This window comes from Haplochromis burtoni, unplaced genomic scaffold (genome assembly GCF_018398535.1).
Source record: "Haplochromis burtoni strain Fernald_Lab_line unplaced genomic scaffold, NCSU_Asbu1 Contig_454, whole genome shotgun sequence".
NCBI classification, from domain to species: domain Eukaryota; kingdom Metazoa; phylum Chordata; class Actinopteri; order Cichliformes; family Cichlidae; genus Haplochromis; species Haplochromis burtoni.
In genome coordinates, this window is record NW_024582815.1 from 130,772 (window position 1) to 138,476 (window position 7,705).

Sequence of the window (7,705 nt, forward strand, 5' to 3'; positions counted from 1 at the left end):
TGGCACCAGCCATTTTAGCCAACCTGCTATGCCATTTTAAGATAAAACCTCTTCTCACTACCACTCTGGTATTCGTCTCCTTTTTTATGTTGTGGCTTTTGAGCTGGGCCGTAACAGGGTGTATGAAAAAAACTGAGCTAGACTGGTCTAGATTCATGAAAATATTTCCCCGCTCATCCAAGAGAATTAGTCACTTCTAAAACTCCAGGTATTTAAACCTCTACGTGGTGGTGCTGATGATCACTGACCTTTTATTAATGATGTGTTTCATCATATCAGCCAAAGTATAAACAAAACAAAACCAAAAAAAAGGTGTGATCATTGCCACTGTGCGTAAAACCACTGTGAGAACCATCGTGTGACCAGGTTAGGTCACCTGATGCTAAATGAAAGCAGAGGTTGAAACACCTGGTAAGACAACCCAAGACAGCTTTGTACTACAGAGGGTTGATAGCTGGTGACATAATCCACCACCTCTGTTCAACGTTCATCTGAACGTAACATTTTCAGTGGGAGAAACATCTCGTCACTCATATAAGGGACTTCTTCTGTCTCAGGTGACTGTTTGTGTTCTTGGTCCAAAATGTGAAGACTGGCCTCGTCAAAGAGGAGAAAGGGCACTCTTGATTGCCACTCTCACCTTGCCTGGGGTGACCTGAAGAGTTTCACATGGGAACACAACGGTTTTCCTGAGGGCCCACAATTCATTAACAACAGGGAGCACCCCCAACACAGCCTGTCCATACCTTGTACTCAGGTAGGCGCTACAGGAGTCTGAAAGTCTGACATTTTTAAATAAAAGCAGGCTTTCATCTGCAGAAAGCAAACATTAGGAAGAGGTTCATTGAGATAACCAGATGGTGGCTCTTATTCTCCAGTCTACTACTGAAGCATGACAGAAGAAGAAGAAGATGACACGATTTAAAGAGTTCCAGTCAAGGCTCAAGTGATGGGAAACCCCCTGTTTTTTTCTCTTTCGTGAAGGCTTGAGTCATGTTTAAGTGACACGTTTCACGCATATCATCATTTTTCCTGAAGTATGTTAGTTTATGTTGAACCCAGTCAAGTGTAAAACCTTATTTTTCATATTTCTGCTTTTATTCAACTGCAGTTTAAAAATATGTAATATAGTAGTTCACTGTTAGACTGATCATTAAATGGTTAAACAGTGGTAACTTGCACACTGCCACTTTCCCATTACTTTTTTTTTCTTTTTGCCTGTCCTGTTCGGTACTTTAGCATCAGAATTGTTGTCTGAAGGCCAGGAAAGATGCGCAACGGACTGATTTTCTCAAGTGGAGAAAATATGCCAATGCCAAATTTTTTCACTTGATTAATCTATATTATCATTGTTTATTTTATTTTATTTTATTTTAAGAAATTACAAATTGGACAGACAATTAGAAAGAAAGAAAGAAAGAAAGAAAGAAAGAAAGAAAGAAAGAAAGAAAGAAAGAAAGAAAACAGAGGGGAAGGGGGCAGTAAAAGAAGACACTGAGAAAAAAAAGGAGAAAACAAATGAGAGAACAACACAATATAGAGACAACAACCTAGATACGTGTAAGTAAAAGTAAATACTAAATATTGAATGTTATTGAGCAGCACACAGGTCCGACAGTGTACAATATGCTTTAATGTAGCAGCCAAGGAAGATATAGTTTGTGTCTGTAAGCACTCACGTGTACACCTGTGTGCGTGAGCGCTTAAGTTCAAAAGGTTTCTTATGCAACGATCTCCTTTGTTATTTTCTTTTTCAGCAAATCTGTGGTAGCGATCACTCTCCAGCTTTATCCAAGATTTAACAACTGGACAAATGGCCTCGTGTTCATCTTTGGAATATTTTGGGTATAAAGAGAAATTCATGGTCGACATCATGCCTGCAACCTGTCCATTCCTGTAAAACAAAGCCCAAATAGTCATTCTTCCACCATCATTTGATATGCTGTGTTTGGTTTTCTCCAACACACTGCTGTGCATTACAGCCAAACTTTTTAATAAGAAGCTTTCTCCCGGTAACCTTTCCTATCAGTGTACTTGGACTGTAGAGTCTTCAGTATATATATCTTACAATCAGAGATGGGCTTACTGTAATCCGATTACTTTTTTCAAGTAACGAGTAAAGTAAGGGATTACTATTGCAAAAACGGTAATTAGATTACCGTTACTTTCCCGCAGGAATGCTGCATTACTGCGTTACTAAAACCGTGATTTTTTTTGCGAGAATGTCTCACGACAGTGACGTAAGCGAGTGCGACGTTCGTGACAACAGCTGTGTGCAGATCAACAATGGATAATAATATCGAGTGCGGGAGAGAGTATGAGCGTGCAGCATTTAAAGCGTGGAAGTACTGACCTTACTTTGAGTTTGATTCCATAAAAAGTGACAAAACATTAGTGTCCGTTGTGTGTGGGAAGAAAACTTCTTTTTACAGTGAAAAACTCCCTAAACTTCCAAGCAAGCACCGAGTGCGCTACCACGTAATGGGAAATTCACAGTAATTAGTTACTGATTACTTGACCAACACTGCTTACAATAACATCACCTTCAGTGCATCCTGTGTTGAACATGTGCCGTTTTAGCTCTTTATGAGACTCTTGTGGTCACAGCAAACGCTGGTTTCCTGAGATGACCATATTAGGGAAATCACCTCCCTCTGATCTCAGACAGAGCAAAGAGCAGAAAAGAAACTATGTTTAAGGGCATTTTACAGCATTTGGCATCATTTGGCAGCATTTGTTTAATATGAGCATCCGCAGTATGTGTAATAACAGAAAATGAGCAAAAGCGGAGAAAGTCAACTTGGCAATTTTCCAAAATATTTGCCCTTGTAAATGCTTCCACCTTCAAAGGTGGTCTAACTTTTGAAAATGTCTTTTCAAAAGTGAGTTTTAGAAAATATATTCACAGAGAGCTGTCGTCACTCTTTACAGGATCCAAAGACTTTCCAAAACCAACCCTCCAACACAGCAGCACAAGCAGCATTAAATATTTTCCACTCAGCTATCAGTCGTGTGGTGTGACACCTCTCCCACAGTTTGAAAGGAAGTCACAGCCCACTCTAACTGATAACAGCAAAACATGTAAGGGTTATCCTTTTAATCACCTGAGCTTACATGGCACTGTGCAGATTTCTCTTTTCCTTTTAAACAAACAACCTTTATTTGTCACATACACAATCATACAGACTACAACATGTAGTGAAATGCTTGGTGTCCGAGCTGCAGACAGGCTGCAGACGTAGCCGTGCCATGGAGACGTTTCCTCTCCACCACAAGACATTTGTCATGTGTGGTCTTCCTCCTTGTCAAAAATGTTCAGTTTGAAGAAAGACCATATTTTAAAAAGAACAAAAAATTAAAAATACACAAGAATATTTAGTAAAATAATCCAGATTTTGTTTATCCATCTGTCCATCCCAAACTCCTCCAAGCTCTGCCTTTGAGACACTGTAGGTGACTTATATTCCTATTTTAAATTGACCTAGAGGACATTTCTGGGGCATTTGCTGAAACTGAAGGTCTTTTGGAAAACCTAACTTTGTTTTGCTGATTATGAGCAACACTTTTCACTTTTAACAGTTTTCCCAAATATGACTCCGATCTCTGGTACAATATGTTGACAGAGATTCAAATCTAAACAAGAAACAAAAAAGAACATTATGCGTCTGATGTTTGATTATCAATCATCAGGTGTTGAGTGGCACAACAACACTGAAAAGACCTGTGATCCATAGCAATCCTTTCTCTGTTCTCAGTCATTCGCTGCTGCTTCTACTTTTTTTTAGTAAAGATAACAATGGTTCAAAGTGCCTGCCATGAAGAGTATACCCACAGGAAGTGTTGTGCCTCCACAGTCTAATAAAAGAAATGAAACCAGCAGCATGAAAAAAGTAAAAGCGTGAAATGTATTAGAAAGTTTACGTCAACAATGAAATAAAGTAAGACAGGTCATTAGTCTGAAAAAACTCAAGGCTCAATCCTGCACTCCTGCCAGCTGTTCATGAGTGAACTCGATTAAAGCTTAAAGTACTTATGAGAACCTGAGCCTTAAAAATTATGCATTAATCTTAAACACAGGCTTAAAAACTCTGCGATAGGCCCTGAGAAGATGATTTATGTGTGTGTGTGTGTCCTTATCACCGTGTTGGATGCAACACATAAGTATAAATCCCTTGTGAAGTTTGGCTAATTTACCTAGTGTATATCAAGCCAAATGTTATAGTTTAATATAAGATATCTATCCACTCTAGTCAGTTCATCATGGCAGGGTAAACCGTTCATATGTGCGTATAAAAAAAGTTTAATTTGATTCAATTTCCTCTATATACACACACACACCTACGCATATCTATTTTTGTGTTTTTATTTTGGACTTTACTGGGGTAGTTCAAAATCATTGTTATTTATCGTATACTCGACCTTGATGCAGCCTGTCAAATTCACCCTCATCTGCATCAAACATCTGTTTCAGTTCCTCTTTCCTTAAGATAATATCTTCATGATTGGCTGCCCTTTACAAACAGAAGGTTTGATAAGCAGGTGGGTGGAGCTCCTCTTGCAGAGTTATCATGTTTCTCAAGAAGCACAAACCGATCAGCCAAGGAGCAGCCGTTGGCTTGCGATGTAAACTACATAAGAGGCTGATGCCATTGCTAGCATTCGTGACTGAGCATGGGTTTAATTGCATTGTGGTTGTGTCCTAGTGTTTCATGTGGTGCCAGTGACAATAGAAACAAGTACAATTATGAGACTTTTTCTCTTTATTCACTGCTCTGCTTATCTGACAGCTGTGCGTCCTTATATTAAAGCTATGGCTGGCGATGTGTCACCATAGACGGTACTGATTGATGGTGCTGAGCAGGCTAGTTGCCGAGTGCAGCGTGAAATTTCCATGGAGATGCATCGCAGGTTAAGCTGCAGGTTTTGTCACAGCATTTCAAAAGGGGTGTGTGTTTAGGTATAGGGTTTGTGGAAGGTTTAACACAGAAGAATAAACCCCCTGTAAGTTTGTGCCCATCAAAGAGAAAGAGGTCAGCGATGTGTGAGAACATTTGACCGGTCAAATAAGTCTGACAACACACTAGGAAATATTTAATAGTTGATGGTGCTCGTTAATCTGAAAACTCCTCTCTGCCCACTGCTTTTATGGAAAGTTGCACACAAATTTTAAAACGTGTAATGTCTGACAGGAGAGCCAAGCTAACACTAAATGACTTTGAAGGTAGGAAGGGTCCAGTGAAAATCATTTTTCAAGGTGCATTTTCTTTACATTTCACCTGACACTCAAAATTCTAGTGTTATAGTAACGTTACTATAACACTAGAATTTTGATTAAAACATGATTTAAATGATTAAATCATGATATGCCATATACAGTCACTTTATCAGAAATGTTTTGGTAGCAGAGGAGCATGCTGGGAAATGTATCACTTATACTTCCGCACCTTGTTCCTTGTCAATTTGTGCAAAATGTCTGCAACCCCACACACCTCAACTATGTTCCTCTTATGGAGAGGTTATCCGGTAGTGCTGCATTTTAATTGTGTTTAGCAAGCAAAGCAAAAATGTGCCTGTCAAAAGAGGAAGGAAAGAAGAGAGCAGGGTGAGGACAGCACCAGGACGTGAGATCTGAGCAGTGCAAGGCCTGAACGATGAAGCTCAGACGGCTGCGTAGCAATGAACCATTGTTACCACTTACATGTTAAACACGTGCACTCAAACTGCAACATGAGTGTGTGCATGTAGCAGCTGCTCCAGTGGAAACAAGCACTGAGTGAGGAATTTTCTAAATGAGAGTACTTGTTGTATGCTGACTCATCATGTCAGTTTGTGTTTTATTATGACTATATGCTGCTAGTTTTTGATTTATAGTGTGTGTGTGTGTGTGTGTGTGTGTGTGTGTGTGTGTGTGTGTGTGTGTGTGTGTGTGAAAGATACGTTGTTTGCTCAGGTGTAACAGGGCTCATCACAGATGGAAGTGAAAAAACAAACCCTGAGTAACCCAACAGAAATGGGACCCGTGATGGAAGAAAATCCCGGCATCTCATTTGCTTCTTCTGCATTAAACACGAGGTAACAGCACGTACATGCGTGAAAGCTGGAGACGGGGACGGTCACCCACTGGTGACGCAGCCACCCGAGAGGTCTAAATCAGTCGTAGCTCACTCAGCGATCACCGTGCAGCAGCGCAATACGAGGAAGTGCGCGTGCCCGTGAGCCGGTGCGTTTCTCTTCATTTCCTGAATCCCGCTCCTGAGATTCGCAACGACATGGGAGGCCCACGGACTCCAACCAAGTGAGGAGAAACTGGGAAATGAGGCGCGGAGGTAAGGGATCCTTCTTTCCACAGACACCCAGCGAAGTTCCTGTAAACTTTCTGCCTTTTGTGTTCTGCTGTCCGCAAACGAAACCGCGGACCTGCGAGTTTAGAAGTGCTGCTTCTAAACGCTGTGAGTTTAAAAAAGCTGTGAGTTTAAACAGAGGATACGATGCAAAAACGCTCAATAACGTTGAAACTTTCATTTTGTGGGGGTGATGCTGCAGCGTATAAACAACACCAGTGGACCTGCTTTCAGCTGCTGCTTTGTAAAATATCCATATTAGTATTTAATCGGACAGTATAGATTAAAAAATATATAGTATACATATAGTATGGTATATGTAGTAGGACCGTGTAGTATCACCTGAGAACAGGTGTACAACCCGCGATACGCTTCAAATCACCGGCGTGCGCTACCTTCCCTATGCTGCATTTAAGTGCGGTTGGAAAAACTTAACGGACACTACTGTGAAGAATCTCGGCCTTGTTTCACATCCAAACTGTACCCATGCAGTGAAGGGTTTATGCTTTATGGGCGAATGTACTGATTATATGTGAATGTATTCTGTGGGGACTATTCATAGTCAAAGGATGCTTTACCGCTTGCTGAAATGAAAATAAAGAAGGTAGAAGGTGAAGACGGGGAACAACTTGACCTTTGACTAAGGAGCCACAGTGCACCAGTAACAAATGTGCTTCATTGTGCAATGCCAGTAAGACAGGTGTTGCCTTTGTCACCCTCCGGGCATGAAAACTGTTAACATGTTTATCCCATACATACAGTTATATAAAGGAAACTGTTGACATGTCTCTGCAGACACATGCATGAAGCTGCCAGGATTTTGTATGTTTATATTTTGATAAGTTGGCACGGAGATCCAGACGACACTACTGTAACACTGATGGCGTTATATCAAGTTATCTTATCAGATGTTATTCGCAGTGTTATTCTGCATGTGTTTAAGGTTTTAGATTAGCGTTATGCATTTTGATGCATTAAACAGTCACATGAGACCAAAATAAGATGCCTCTTCTGCTCTGCCTCAACCCAGCTTTGTTTTTTGACTCGTTTTTGGTTCGAGCAGCAGTAACACGTGTCTGACGCACATCAAATGCCACCAGGAAGTCACCTGCTGGTTTCTGGACTCTGGCAGTTTGCTCAGATGCATCACACAGACACATACCTGCTGGTTCATGTTAAGTGACAGACTCTGAAATACTGAAGCATATTATTTGTCAGCTAATTCAACAAGGAGCCAATGTTGCGAACTCACTCAATGGGACGCTTGGCTAATGCAGCCTCACAAACAGGCCTCAGAAAAATCCAAACGAATGGCTTGGGTGAATTTTCACACCATGAACTTCTTAGAAACCGCTTCCCCCCCC

At 40.8% G+C, this 7,705-nt stretch overlaps 1 protein-coding gene across 1 annotated transcript in view; it reads left to right on the forward strand.

Moving 5' to 3' along the window:
* Positions 1-6,044: 6,044 nt before the first annotated feature.
* The window catches only part of tec (tec protein tyrosine kinase), a 27,344-nt gene continuing 25,683 nt past the window's right edge, over positions 6,045-7,705 (forward strand). The window contains exon 1 of the mRNA XM_005949682.3: positions 6,045-6,326. The gene's annotated coding sequence lies outside the window, so the exon portion shown is untranslated. The remainder of the gene's footprint in view (positions 6,327-7,705) is intronic.